The sequence below is a fragment of the Rattus norvegicus genome, chromosome 7 (genome assembly GCF_036323735.1).
Source record: "Rattus norvegicus strain BN/NHsdMcwi chromosome 7, GRCr8, whole genome shotgun sequence".
Lineage (NCBI taxonomy): Eukaryota > Metazoa > Chordata > Mammalia > Rodentia > Muridae > Rattus > Rattus norvegicus.
Genome location: NC_086025.1, coordinates 118,276,821 through 118,292,261, shown reverse-complemented (window position 1 = coordinate 118,292,261; position 15,441 = coordinate 118,276,821). Strand labels below are relative to the sequence as shown.

Sequence of the window (15,441 nt, the reverse complement as noted above, 5' to 3'; positions counted from 1 at the left end):
TCCTACACCAGGATCACCCAGTCAGCCTCAGACTTTGTGTGGCATCGTCTGTAACCTAGGACTTTGAGACAATGTCACACTCGGCTCATTTGTGTCCCCGAGTAGCCCGAGCTGACCATGCTGTCAGCCTTCCTCCCGCTCAGACTGGCTGAGGGAATCAGAGTTGGTGGTCCCTGGAGGTAGGGATCTGTTCTCTCTGGTGAAGTATCAGCCCTGTCCCTTCTCCAAGCTCAGTTTTCACAAATTCCACTTTTCAGGGTCAGCCCCACCCTGTCCGCCGAGTTGGCTACATAATATAGAACATTGGAACCGGGCTCTCACCTGGGTGTTCTGAATTTAGGTCATAATCACGGACTATCAATCAGGGCTTTAGACACTGGCATCCGTCCCTCCCCCCACCCCTCATGGAAGAGGCTGTGAGCTGGAACACAGTGCCTTTCTTTTTCCATCGCCCGCTCTGGTGAATAAGGAGTCAATTTCAAGGTGGGGTCAGCCAGGGGAGAAGCAGCCGACCTGTGCCCTGACCCATGGGGAAGGACAGACTAGGCACTCCTCTGGAGGGCGGGCAGTGCACGCAAGCTCCTGTGGCAGGGCAGGCTCAACCTGTGGCTTCTGCTCGTTCTTCTGCTTGGACTGCTAGCCTTCTCCACTGTCTTCATTCACCTCTGCTTCCTTCACCGTAGTGATTTCCTTGTTCCTTTGTTCCCTGCTCTGTCTCCTCACTGCAGACACCACTCTGTGTAAGTATGTGTGTATGTGTCTGTATGTGTTGTGTGTGAATGTGTGTATGCGTGTGTGTTTGTGTGTGTATGTGTATATGTGCATGTGTGTATGTGTTTGTGTGTGTATTATGTGTTTGTGCGTGTGTATATGTGTGTGCATGTGTGTTTGTATGTGTATGTGTGTTTGTATAGGTTTGTGTATGTTGGTATGTCAGTGTGTGTTTATGTGTTTGTGTGTGAATATGTGATTGTGTGTGATTATGTTTGTGTGGGTATGTATGTATGTGTATATGTGTGTATGTGTTTGGATGGGTGTGTATATGTATGTGTGTATGTGTTTGTGTGTGTATATGTGTGCATATGTGTGTATGTGTATATGTGTTTATGTGGGTGTGTATGTGTGTATGGTGTTTGTATGTTTGTATGTTTGTATATGTATGCATTTATGTGTGTATGTGTATATGTGTTTGTATGTATGTTTCTATGTGTGTATATGTGTGTGTTTGTATGTGTTTATGTGTATATGTGTTTATGTGGATATGTGTGTGTTTGTGTGTATATTGTATGTTTGTGTGTGTATGTGTATGCATGCATATGTGTGCGTGTATGTGTCTGTATGTGTCTGTATATGTTTGTATGTGTTTATGTGTGTGTACATATTTATGTAGGTATGTATATGTATATGTGTTTGTGTGTACGCTTGTATGTTTGTGTGTTTGATTGTGTATATGTATATGTGTGTTTGTATGTATGTGTACATATGTATGTGTATGTATGTGTGTATGTGTATATGTGTGTGTATATGTGTGTGTGTAAGTTCCTTTCTCATAGCAATCTGTTCTTGGTTGATGAATACTTGTTTCCCTCAGACTCTCTGGTTCATTTTTGGAGAAGAATCCTGTGCTTTAGATATGGGTGAACTGTTGGGGTCGGTACTGAATCATTCAGGGTTTTTAGTGAGTTGCCTGCTCTGCAGAAGGATCTTTTGTTATTACTGAGACTATAGCTCAGCCTGGGCTGAAACTCACTGTGAAGAGCAGGGTAATCTCAAACTCTCAATCCTCCTGCCTCCTAAAAGCTGGAATTATATATGTGCATCCCCACACCCTGCATGGACGCTGACTTGACTTTGTCTTGAAGAGACCAGCTGTCAAATCTGCCTCTACGGTAGACAGCTGTGTGAGCTTGGCTTCAGTATCAGATCTTCCCAGCTGTGCTTTCCCACCTGTGAGGTGACTGTAGCGAGTGTGGTTCCCTCCAGCCTGCTCCTGCAGGTGTGTAGTTGGGCTCCACAGCTGTGATCTCCACTGTTCACATCATCATACCCCAGTGAAGAGTGATAGGACCCCTGAGTACTCCACAGACTGTCATGGGGCAACTCTTCCTCTGTCAGCTTCACACAGTCCTCCTCCACACCCCAGCTGCTTCAAGGGCAGGCCTGGTGTCCACTGTTTCCCTAACTGCAGCTTGCCTTATTTGTAGATAGCCTTTTATTTTAATTTCCTGTAGAATGGCCCTTGTTGCCTGGGCAACTGGGAGCTGGGGCTCAATTCCCAGTCAGTGCCCACCCCCTCACTTTCTGTTAGCCATAGTAGAGTCACACAGGACTCCCACGCAAACACCTCATGTACTGAGCTTCTCCCTGTCACACCCCACACATCTCCCCTTTCTCCCCCTCCAACAAGTGTCCTTCATTCCCCTAGACAGTTGAGTTTCGATTTCCGTGTCATCTGTCTATATACCTTTATGTATCTGTAAAGAACAGACCCCACAGATGAGAAAACCATGCAATGTTTGTATTTCTAAGACGGACTTAATTCACTTCATATGACTGTCTCCAGTTGGCATCCATTTTCTGCTAGCAACTTCATTCTTTTTTTTTTTTTTTGGAGTTGGGGACCGAACCCAGGGCCTTGTGCTTGCTAGGCAAGCGCTCTACCACTGAGCTAAATCCCCAACCCCAACTTCATTCTTTATAGCTGAAAAGAAAATTACCATTCTGTGTATAAACTCCATTCTTTTGGGGGGGTCCATTTTCCCATTGGTGGGTGCCAAAGTTGGCTCGCTCTGCAACTTGGTGTCTTAGTCAGTGTTCTATTGCTGTGAAGAGAAACCATGACCAAAATATCTCTTACAAAAGAAAGCACTTATCTGGGGGCTTGCTTACAATTCCAGAGATTTAATCTATTATCCTCATGGTGGGGAGCATGGTGGCATGCAGGCAGACGTGGTGCTAGGGAAGTAGCTGAGAGTTCTATCCCTATAGTCACAGACAGCAGCAGAAGAAAGAAGCCACTGGCCCTGGCTTGGGCTTCTGAAACCTTAAAGCCAACCCCCCTACTCCACACCCCCACTCCACACACACAACCCCCTCCATGACATGTGTCCTCCAACAAGGCCACACCCCCTAATCCTTCTCAAATAGTGCCACTCCCCGATGACTAAGCATTCAGATATGTGTGCTTATGCGGGCCATTCTTATTCAGAGCACCACACTTGGTCATTGTGAATAGTGCTGCAGGAAACACTAATGACCAGCGTCTCTGTGACGTGTTGCATGTTGACTCACAAAGCTGGGTCATAGAGTAGTTTTTTTTTTTTTAAGCTTTTGGAGTAATCATACTGAGTTCTATAGTGGATTAAATTCCCCATCACAGTAATGATGGCTCCCTTTTGCCCTCATCCTCACCCACATTTGTCATTTCCTGGGTGCCTTTCTGACCGGGGTGATTTAGAATCTAACATAGTTTCTCTAATTTCTCTGAAGGGTAAAGGTGTTTTCATATGTTTATTGGTCGTTTGTACTTTATCTTTTGAGGTCTATCTGCTTGTTCTACTAGCCCACTTATTGACTGGTTTGTTGTTTTGGTATTTAGTTTTTAAAAGTTTTTAAATTTTATTTCTCTCTCTCTCTCTCTCTCTCTCTCTCTCTCTCTCTCTCTGTACACATGTGTGTGCATGACACATATGGAGATAAGCAGGCAATTTTTAGGACTTAGTTCTTCCTCCCACCATGTGGGTACAGGAGAGTGAATTCAGGTTGTCAGGTGTGGAGGCAAGTGCTTTAGTGCTTAGAGTTTCTTAGTTCTTAGTTCTTTGTACAATGTAGCTATTGACCGCCATCCGATACCAACTCCTCCCCAGTCTCAGTGCATTCTCCCCTGCTGCTTATCCTGTTCCTCTGCAGGGTCTCCTGCCATCTCCGGGATGCACATTCTCTGATGTATCTGTGGCACTCCCACAATTGAGCATCCCCCGAGGTTCTGGTGATGCTGGAGGAGGTGGCCTGTCGGTCACTTTGATGGTCATAGCAGAGACCTGGTGTCCTGCCCATGTGGGGTCCTGGCCCATGTACTTGGTAAACATGTCTGAGTGCATTTGTCGCCCTGGTGGATCCTCTGTCCCTCCTCCTTTCTAGTATCCCTATGGCACCTTTGCCCCAGATACAGGTGCTTTCCTCTTCTCCATCCTCCTGTCTCAGCCTCCAGATGGCTGGGATTACAAGTGAATGCTACTTCTGGCCTCTGGATGCATTTAGAACACAGGAACCTCCTGCGTATCTGTCTGGGTTGTGGATTAACAATGGTCCCGGGTTCCTGGCACTGATGGATGAATGAGTGGCCTTCGACATGGTCATGTGTTCTTTTGTGTATGTGCATGTGCTATTTGCTTGTGCTCAGGCACACGTGTGTGTGTGTGTGTGTGTGTGTGTGTGTGTGTGTGTGTGCGCGCTCCATCTATGTGTATATGCATGTACATGGAGGCCTGGAGTTGATGTTGGGTGTCCTTTATCTCTTGACACTCTCTCTATTCAGTCAATGACTCTTACTGGACCCATAGTTACCTGTTCCAACCAGCTTAGCTGGCCCCTATAACCCAGGGCCCCCTGTCCCTGACTACTGAATTCCAGGCTTACAGCAGCCCCACCCCACCCCGTGCCTGCCTGGCTCTTACCTGGGTTCTGGTTGTCACATTTGCACAGCAAATGCTGTATCAGTCAAACCACCCCCCAACTCATGCCGCCCTCAGTCCAAGATGTCATTTTCTCAGGCAGGCTTGATGGAGCCATTTTTCTTTAATTTGCTTTGATTCATTTACTTAGAATTTAGTTGGTTAATTTAGCTGTACTGAGGATGGGACCAAGGTGAAAACTGATTCAGACCCATAGTTATAGCTAAGGCGTAAGAGCACAAGCTGCACAAAACCAGCCGGCAGCCACACCTACACAGCCATGCCCTGCCAGCCTCCCTTTCTCCAACCCAGGCTCTAACCACTATGCCTGCCTACTTCCATTTTATCCATCAGGAAGTGGACCCAGAGACTTGGAGAGACTTGTCCAGATCCACGTAGCTGCAGACACACGGCTGCCCATGAGCTCAGGCTCATCCCCTCCCAAAGTCTGTTTCTTACTGATGGCAGTGCCGTTTTTGTTTATTTATATTTTTTGATATAATTTTTTGTGGTGTTAGAAGTGTGAGGGTCCTGTGGACAGTAGGCAAGCTCTCTGCCACCAAGGCACAACCCTATTCATTAGAGCCATTTCAATTTAGTTCACATTTATTTATTATTTATTTACTTGTTTATCTATCTATTTACTTATTTATTTCGTGTTTAGTTAGTTTAGCAGGGGTGGGGATGGAATGAAGGTTGTGCATTCTAGGCCAGTACCTTACCAAGCCCTTTAGGCCACGTTAATTCTACCTATCATCTATTTGTCTGTCTATCTATCTATCTATCTATCAATCTATCAATCATTTATCTATTTATCAATCATCTATTTATATATCTATCTCTATCATTTATCTATCTACCTACCTATCAATCATCCATCTACTTATCTATCAATCATCTATTATATTTCTATCTCTATCATCTATCAACTATCATCTATCTATCAATATCAATCATCTATCTATATATTTATATATCATCTATTTATCTATATCATCTATATTAATCTCTATTATCTATCATCTATCTATCTCTCTTCCCACCTCCTTCCCCCCACCCACCCGCCTACCTACTTCTTTGTGCTGGTGATGGAATCCAGGCCACACAAGCTAGGGTTCTACCACTGAGCTATATGCCAGGCCCTACAGCCATTCTTGTACAGTTATTTTTTTATGGATGAGTATTTGCCTGCCTCTGTGCCTTTGGCACCATGTGAGTGCCTGGTTTCCAAAGATGTCGGAAGAGGGCGCTATGGAACTGGAGTTCTATATGGTTGTGAAATACCAGATTGGTGCTGGGAATCCAGCCCCGGGCCTCTGCAAGAGAAGCCAATGTTCTTAACCACGAGCTGTGTCTCCAACCCCAGGAGCCATTTTTTTTTTTCAACAATGTGGTGTATGTTGTATTTTCCTAGATATGCCGTGAATGTTACTCAGTGTGTCTCCAGTATTGCATCACAAAAATAACACAACCCTTGGTGGGGGGCTCCCTGGAGGATGGAGACCTGACTCTAGACACTCCCTGTTGAAGGTTGATGGACAGTTATAGTCGCTTGCCATCATGCTATTTTTATTTATCTTTGCTTACTCCTGCTTTGTACGATGGCTATGTCGCTTTTCTGTTGTTAGTGTCTTGTCATGGGTTCTTTCCCAAGAGTTTCCAGAGTCACCTAAGGTCGGGTCAAGCTTGGCCAGGCAAAGTCAGTCATCTGGTCCACAGAAGTGTTCCAGCCACTGAGATGGGTTGCAACACCGCTTTCTGGAAGTTTGTGCCTTGCAACAGTGTTTCTGATTCCTTGTGTGGTCTTTTTGTGCCGTTTGGGGGCTTTGTTTTCTTTTATAGTACCAGGCAAGGAATTTGAGGGTAGGGCCAGGTCTGTGTGTCTGTGTGATCAGAGCTTCCAGTGCCACCCCATTGAGAGGAGGTGTTTGTGGCAGCCATGGTTCATGGAGTAAGCTGTATCAGTAACCACCCCCACCACGTCCATCACTCCATCCTCACCAACCCCCTCACCTCACCCCCACTCCCTCTCACCTTCACCCCACCTCCCCAGCAAACCCACTCCCAAACCCACTCTCCACCCTTCACTCATCCCACCCCCACCAACCCACCTTATCCCCACCCACCACCCCACTCGCTCACCCCCACCCCCAGCAAACCTGCTCCCCACCAAACCCACCCCCTTCCAAGCAATGGAAAAATACAACTTTGGCCTCGCTTGCCTGTCAGCAAGCCTCCAGGGTAAAGAAGGGTGCAGAACATTGCCTTCTTAAATTGTGACACCGCCAGTAACTGTTTCCAGGGATGGTTCACGCCTGTGTGTGTCTTCTTTCTCCATATTCATGCTTCTTCCTGTAATCAAGAGCTCTGAGCAGGAACTCAGGGCTGCAGATGCTGCAAGGCTTGGGGCTTCGGCTGCCTCATTTGTCAAGAAAAAAATGTAAACAATGATAACTATCAGGATGAGAGAGACATAGGATGGCTGCTGGGCCCAGCCCATAGCAGTTTTATTGATTACTATGAGGTCCTGGAAAGCCAAGTAGAGGCAGGGGAATTGATTTCAGTCTGGGAGTGTGAGGCCGGCCTGAGCAACATAAGGAGACTTTGTCTCAAAATAATAATGCAAATAAACATCACTGAACTAGGAGTGTAGGTCAAAGGTGGGTGCCAGTTTATTTCAACCCCAAGGTCTGATGGGGAAAAAAGCCCCAAACAGCAACAAAAACTCAGATCACTTGGGAAAGGCCTGCTTGACCATGCACAGCTGTGAGTTCCCTGGGACTCGGAACTCTTAGTCAGGAGGCTCAGAAGGAGCTCGGGAGGTGCTTTAGCTGGTAAATAAAGTGCTTGCCAAGTGTGAGGGCCTGGATTTGAATCCCAGAACCAATACAGAAAGCTAGATGCAGCAGCCTGCCCTGCTCTTGTAATCCCATTGTGGGGGAGGCAGAAACAGGAAGGACCCGGTGAGCTCTGGGTCCCCAAATTGAAAGTTTTTGAGAACTCAATAAAATTCACTGAGAAATCCTGCCTCAACAAGTTCCATTAGAGAGGCATAGAGGAAGACACCTGACCTCTACCTGCAATGCACACATACATGTACAGGGAACACACACACACAAAGGAGCACATGCGTGTACATACACAGGAACACATGTACACACACAGGAACACCATGCACACACCATACATGGCTAGAAAGACACATGCCTATGACAGTCCATGAGCTACAAATGAACGGTGGCAAAGGCATAATATACAGAGCTTCCCGGGGTTCGGGAAATGAGCCCCCTGCTGTCTTAGCACATGAACTTCTTAATGCTAACCATCCTAGGACTCCGTTACCTGCTGGCTGGGGGCATGTTGATGATGGAACATGCGTGTTCCATCCCGGCCCAGTCACCCTTGCCAAAGATGACTCAGGTGAACATGTTATCCTTCCCGTTGCCAGTTGCTATGATCCAACCAGTACAGTCATGCCAGGCACCCAGGTCACTCACCTGTGCACAAAATTCCCTGGCTTGTCTCCACTAGAATCAGAGTGGAAAGAGGGGGAGACACTGTCTGCTCCAGGGGAGAGGAAGGGGAGCATGGTAGGCGTGAAGAGGACGGGCGCAACCAATGTGAGCAGAGCAAAGCGCCAGGAACCCCCGGGGCAGGTTCAATATGGAGGAGCCCCTGCTTCCCGGATGTTTAAACAGGTCAGAATAACACCACACACCCATTAACTAAAAAGTATGGCAAGTTCCAGAAGGGCAAAATTGTAACCCAAGGTTACAGAGAGGGCCTGTCTTAAATAGGAGGAGGAGCAAGAGACATAGTTTTTACAAGGGACGTGTAAATTAAGACCTATGGGGAAATGCAGACAAGGATATTTATTAGTCAAAGGAACGGCAAGCAGAAGCCAGACAGGTTTTGGAATGTTTGAAGAGCCATCAAGAGGCTAAGGAAGTAACACTGTGAGCAGGGGAGCGAGGCTGGGCGCCATCATTTGGTGTGCACGGATAAGTAATATACACCATGCCGCCCAGTGAACCCCACCAGGATGGGGATCCCCATGTACTCCTGAAGCCTTGTTCCAAAGATACCAGCTCAGGTTTGAAGCCCACCCCAGCTGCTTCAAGGGTGGAAAGGGGGTGGTTTCAACTCTGAGAACCCTGTCTGTCAGTGAGCTGCTGACACCTGCCTCTGAAGCTGGGGCTGCAGTGGGGAAATGTCTGGAATGTGTGGCTTTGGGTGTGCAGTGGGTTCCTGTCCTTGTTCCAAACAAACATTGCTCCTGCCCTGACTGGGGAGTAAAGGGGATTTAATTCTGCCGCTGCTGTGCCTTCCCTCTTAGAAGAACCTGGAAAAGAAGAGAACAGAGCTCTCTAAGGACCTGTGTGGGAACCCACTGCGGGAGAGTACCCAGAGGACGTGTGACTTCCTCCTCCCCCACTTAGCAGGAGGCACTAACAGGAGACAGGTGGGGGATGGTGGTGAGGGACAAGGATAAATATTTTAAAAACTCTCCTGCAAGCCTGTCAGGGCAACACATGGACTAAAATTGGAGTGACGTGAGGAATAAGGCACGGTCCCCAAGGGTGACATGAAATCGAGGCGCTTCATAGTTCTGGAATCCAGGAGACAATGGACTAATGGTGGACTTGCTGACAAAGCAAACAGGCCCTGCCCACCTCTTCGAAGGAGAGATTCTTCAGAAACGAAGGCTAAGCGGAAATGCTTCCAAGATTTGCTGAGCGAAGCGGGAACTAGAAGACCCACACTGCGGGACACCCCACCACCACCACCACCACTAAGAAATTCTCGCGAGAGAAGGCAGGATTCCCAAGGGAAGTTCGGGCTGCAGGGAGACATGAGGATGCAGAAAGGGACGCATGCTGAGGGGACATCCAAAATATCAGCTCTGTAGAGCAATAAAGAAGGAATTCACCCTACAAGCTCCGGGGTCAACAGTGCCAGTGCGGAAGAGGATTGATAAAACCTCCACTCACCAAGACAGACTCCATGCTGGGCCCTCGAGCAAGTCTCAGCAGATCTCCAAGGACTGGACTCCCACAACGGTGAGCTCAGACCACAGTGCAGACGTGAAAGTAGTAACAGAAGTAAATGCTCACCAGAGAGTCCTCCAAGCATTGGGGGACGCATTTCTGAACAACCAGAGGTGAGATCACCATGGGAATTAGAAAATTCTTCGATTTAGAGGATGAAGAGAATGTGTATGTTTATTATATTAAGTACATATTCCAACGTATTTATATTGGAACTTGTGAGAGGCAGCTAAGGAAGAGCCGAGGTATGGACGTTTCTAGCAGTAAGTGCCTCAGAAAATGAGGAGGACAAGCCAGGCATGGTGGCCTATGCCTGTCATTCCCTCAGCACAACGGAGCAGAGGCAGGAGGATTGCTGCATGTTTGAGGTCAGCCTGGTTAACATAGTGAGACTATATTGAGAGAGACAGAAAGACAGAGACACAGAGAGAGACAGAGACAGAGACAGAGAGACAGAGACAGAGACAGAGAGACAGAGACAAAAAAGAGTGTGAGAGATAGTTGTGACAGAGAGACAGAGAAACAAAGAGACAGAGAGACAGAGAGAGTTAGAGAGACAGAGACAGGCAGAGAGACAGAGACAGAAAGATGTGACAGGGTGGGGGGTTGGTTACAAACAACTTTAAACCAATAAAGGTGATGGGGTGGACAAGAAGGCTCAGTAGGTAAGTGTTCTTGTCAACAAGCCCACTGACCAGAATTGGATTCCCAGGAGGATCTACATGATGGAAGGAGAAAGTTCCCCTCTGACCACTACACATGTCATGGTGCATTCAAAGTCCCCCTCCCACACCCCAATGAAGTTGTAGCCTATATGACCTCTTAGCTGGCATCTTCAACTGCTCCTCCACACTGGGACTCCCTGTCACTTGTGACAGCCGCATACATAGGGATATAACACCCCCTTCTGCTACCTGCATATGGAATAGACCACCTGAACCACGACAATTCACTGTCCTTCACTGCTGCTTCTGTGTGGGGCCATAGCGTCTTGGTGCAGGGCATCCGTATGTGGTCCTATGCACTGTGCCGGGAGCTTCCACAGCCATCATTGTCTTTGTGTCCAGCTCAGAGAGGTTCAGCCACTTGTCCCTATCACACAGCCTATGAGGGCAGAGCCAGGTCTCCAGCATAGTTTGTTTCCTCTTTAATCATCATCACACTTTGAAAGGTGCATCCACCATTGTCAGGGAAACTGCATCTCCACAGTGTTTCCAGCTCAGGTCATGGGATTCTGGCCAGGGCCTCAAAGGACTTACAGTTCTGTCTGGCTTCTATCTGTTACTGAGCTCTGTTCTCAGCCCCTGGCTCCCAAGGTCCCCAAAGATGACAACGATTGCAGCAAGTGCTTGTGATATCCTGGGAGGATGAAGCCTTCTTTGCCCATTTGTTGCCAATCACAGTGACTATGAACAGTCTCCCGTCTTCTTCTTCCCCAGACAGTAGATTGCTTCTGTTTGCCTTTGCTCGGTGGCTCTGTGTTCTAATGGCTCCTTCTTTTTCTCCCCCACAGCCAACAGGCAAAACTGTGGGTGATGATTTACTATGACTAATAATAGGTAATTGGTGTGAACAGCCCAAGGCCAGGGATAAACAGGTGGTGACAGCTGTGGGTGAACACTGCCTTACAGTGTTGTCTGCCACCGAGGCCTGCGCTGGCCTTGAGGAACTGCTCTGCCAGCCTGTGTCCTGCCAGTTCACACATGGTCTCTGCTCTGGGGCCAGGGGTTTGCTCGCTCATCAAATTCCAGCAGCAGCATGCAAACTGTGGTTAAAAGCAAGTCAGCGTTGGTACAGTGGATGTGTCCTCAGAGAGATCTAGAACAATGAACTTTGGCAGCAGGACAGATGAATCAGAACATGGAGACTGCAACAAAGTCCCTCGGCTAAGAAAAATGTGGAGAGATGAGGGCCTGGGCAACATTCTACAAGACACACAGGACCTTCTGCATTCTGTAAGGTTTCACAGTGGCCCCTCAGCCTTTCTGTACTTTCTTTAAGACACTTTTTTTTACATTTATTTATTTATTTATTTATTTATTTATTTATTTATTTATTTATTGTGTGTATGTGTATGCGTGTGTATACATGTGTATATGTATGTTGTGTGTGTTATGTGTATGTTTTGTGTGTGTTATGTGTATGTTCTGTGTGTGTGTTGTGTATGTGTGTATGTATGTGTGTGTACGTGTGATGTGTATATATGTGTATATGTGTGTATTGTATGTGTGTATGTGTATGTATGTATATATGTGTGTTTATATTGTGTGTGTATGTGTGCTTACATATAAACAAACAAACAAACAACTTTAAACGGTATATTGAGTAGAAAAACAGGAGAAGCAAGATTAAACTATCAGGCTGTATTTTAAAATTCAACTGGACGTTGAACTTAGATTTGATCTTCCCTGAAACTAAACAGGAAAAGGTAATTTCATACTTGGGATTTTAAAAGCATTTTAATAGCATTCTTATTAAAGTACATAGCCTTGATAAGTGCATTGGGTTCTTTCAGACTTTACTTCTTAGGCGAAATTAAAAAGAGTCTGGAGCATAACTGATGAAATGGTTAAAGAAGAAGCGGGGCTTGACGGCACGGGCATGAAATCCCAGCATCAGGGGCATTGTTACGAGTTCAAAGCCAGCCATGGCTCCCCAGGGAGACTCTCAAAACAAACAAACAAACAAACCCAAAGAAATAAATCTTAAGTTTGAAGTAGACAGAAGTAGCTTCCATTGTGCCTGAGGAACCCTTCACTCCTCACAGCCTCCTTCTGATTAAGTCTCTAAGTAGCCACATTGCCTCCTCCTTTCTGTATATCCCAGTCTCTTCCACACCTGAGATATATAGGAGACATGGAAAAACATGAGTTTAAATAATTGGTTGGTGTGTATGTGTGTATGTGTGTGGTATGTATGTGTGTATATGTGTTTGTGTATGTGTATATGTGTGTATGTGTATATGTATGTGTATATGTGTGTGTATGTATGTGGTGTGTGTATATGTGTGTGTATATCTGTGGTGTGTGCATGTATTTGTACATGCATGGTGTGTGCAGGTGCCTGTGGAGGTTAAAAGGGGTGTCAGGTGTCCTTTTCTGTCACCTCACTTCCTTTGAGTCGAGGTTTCTTGCTGGACCTGAGGCTTGTGTTTTCTTTGGTATGATCCAAATCACCAAGCCCCAGAGATCTTGTCTCTGCACCGTTTGGAGCCAGGGTCATAGGTGAGCTCCAAAATGCCTAAACTCTTATACAGACTGGATGCAGGGATCCAAATTTTAGTCGTTATGATTTCAGCCTTTGAAAGCTCAGCAAGCCGCCTTTACCATGGAAACATCTCTCTAGTCCCAAAAGTTTGAAAGTGGGGTGTGCCTCTCCTGTGAACCTGCCAAAGTGGGTGGCAGAGAAGGAAGAAACTAGAGCAGGTGCTTGCTGAGGTTACTTTAGGTGCTGTACCTGTGTCTGGTATTCCCAACCTCACTTAGCTCACACCAACAACTTGCAGGCTAGTAATTATCAGCCCATTTTACAGATTAGAAAACCAACACGTCTGAAGAGCAGCCTTTGGAGAGATCTGAGAGGGTTGCAAAGAAATGCTGGTGTCCCAATGTGGGACTGGTTCCCAGAGAGAAGGGAGGAGAGGTCTCTTTCTTAGTGACTGAATGCCAACTGCCTCTTTGGGGATGTTGACTGTGGCCTCTCTGGGTAGAGGAATTCACTGTACCACTCAAAGCAATACTAGGCCAGCTCCGGTCTTTGTCCCTGTATAAGCATGGTTCTTTTTGTGCTATTATAATTTCTGACCATCCATATGCTCAGGGATTTGAACATAATGAATGTCCTTGACTGGAATACTCTTTGTAGGCAAGGACAGAGGACCTCTGCATAGGAACCAGCTCAGGGCTACACTCTGGAGGCATCTGAGTTTCTGAGATACCATTGCTCCTGGCCAAGAGGCAAGAGTTGACATTGATCGGAAAGTTCTGTGTTGCCCTGGCACACACCACGTGCTGGGTTTCTCTAGGCAGCTTGCCCGTGTCCTGTGTCCAGTGTTTTGTTTTCCAGCCTCTACTAAAAGTCGACTCTACTATGCCTGGAGTTCCAGTCTGAGCTGCCGCCTTCTTGGCTCTGCCTTCTTGGCTCCTTTCCTAACTCTACTCCACTGTGGTTATCGTGGAACACTGAAGAGCCCTTCCTTAAGTCATTGACCTCCCAGCCAGACCAACACTCCAGACTCCTCTTCCACACCGGCACCATGGCCAACAGAAAGGCTGGCGGGATGGCACACTTCTACTTTAAAATGAATAAATGAGTCTTCCTGGCATCCCCCTAAGTGAGCAAACTCTGCTTTACTGGGTGGCACTGATAGATGAAAAATACCCAAGACTCAGAATCCCAGCCATATCACAGGCTGGGGGCTTCTCCTTGTTTGGCAGAGAAACCAAGACAGCCCAGCATGTCCCATCAACACGGGTGGGCCTCAGCATGCTACCTCAGAACACTTAAGTTTCTTCTATAGTGATCTGGGTACAGTGTGCTTGAGTGTCCGAAGCAAGGCTTCTGGAGGCTCAGGAGAAACAGTTTCAAGCAAAATCTCCTCTAACTCGGAGAGGTGACATGGAAGAAATCACATGGACATTATTCCTTTGTGCCAAACCACTTGGTGGTGGTGGTGGTGGTGGTGGTGGTGGTGGTGGTGGTGGTGGTGGTGGTGGTGGTGGCAGTGGTGTGTGTGTGTGTGTGTGTGTGTGTGTGTGTGTGTGTGTGTGTGTGTAGCAACTTTACATAGAGAAGTACAGAATAGGTGTTGAGTCAGGATCACCCCGTGCTCCACACACAGGGGCAGCAGTTGAGGTGAGGCAGCCAGAGAGGGCCTAATGGCGTGACAATGGCTAGACAGTCTGTAAATGCTACCGTGTATCCAGCTCCCATGATCACTCAGACTTCTCACTTAGAATGTTGGAACTGGATCGCAGAGACTCCATTGGCAAAGACGTTAGATGGCAGAGAATAGCTTCTCCACCTGAATGGTGACCCCCTGAGGGGGATGATTCACAGGAGTCACCTAAAACCATCAGAAAAACAAGTGTGTACATTATGATTCACGACAGCAGCAAAGCTACAGTTATGAAGTAGCAATGAAAATAATTTTATGGTTGGGGGTCACCACAATGCGAGAAACTGTGTTAAAGGGTCACAGCATTAGGAAGGTTCAGAACCCCTATGTCAGAGGATCCGGGTCCAACTCTCCTTCTTCCTTGGTCCAGCTTCGTGTCTCATGTTTCTTCCACTCCAACCCACCTTGACTCTTCTCTCTACCTCCCTCTCTGGAGCAGGCTGGGGATGCACAGGGTGGGTTGCTGAGTGATGGAGGGAGGTCCCAAGGAGAGAGGGACACCTGTGCATTGCAGAGGAAGAAAGGGTGTGACAGAGAGGGAAACAGGTCGGCAGACTGTGGAAGGATGCTTTGCAGGCAGCAACCCTGGCCTGACTCCCTCCAGGCCCCACCCCTCCAAGCCCTACCCCCTCAACACTCTGCCCCCTCCCAGTATCCACAGCTCCACCAGCCTTGGGAGTCTATATCTACGTTTTACAGTGAGACAATAGAGGGCAAGCCAGGGAAGAGAGGGAATTCAAGGATTCAAGTCTGTTTTGGGACCATTTCTCTGACTCCAATACTTTGTCCACCGGGTCCAGTCCTTTGAAGATCAGCCTCCTGG

The 15,441-nt window shown here is 47.1% G+C and overlaps 1 long non-coding RNA gene across 3 annotated transcripts; it reads left to right on the top strand.

Annotated features, from left to right (window-relative positions):
• The first annotated feature begins 364 nt into the window (after positions 1 to 364).
• Positions 365 to 14,045, top strand: LOC120093704 (uncharacterized). 3 transcript variants are annotated; one of them, XR_005487285.2, is made up of 2 exons: positions 365 to 483; positions 13,787 to 14,045. It is a non-coding gene; the product is annotated as an uncharacterized LOC120093704 (long non-coding RNA). The 3 variants fall into 3 exon arrangements; XR_005487284.1 differs by having other exon boundaries at positions 13,772 to 14,045; XR_005487286.2 differs by having other exon boundaries at positions 407 to 740.
• The last annotated feature ends 1,396 nt before the right edge of the window (positions 14,046 to 15,441 follow it).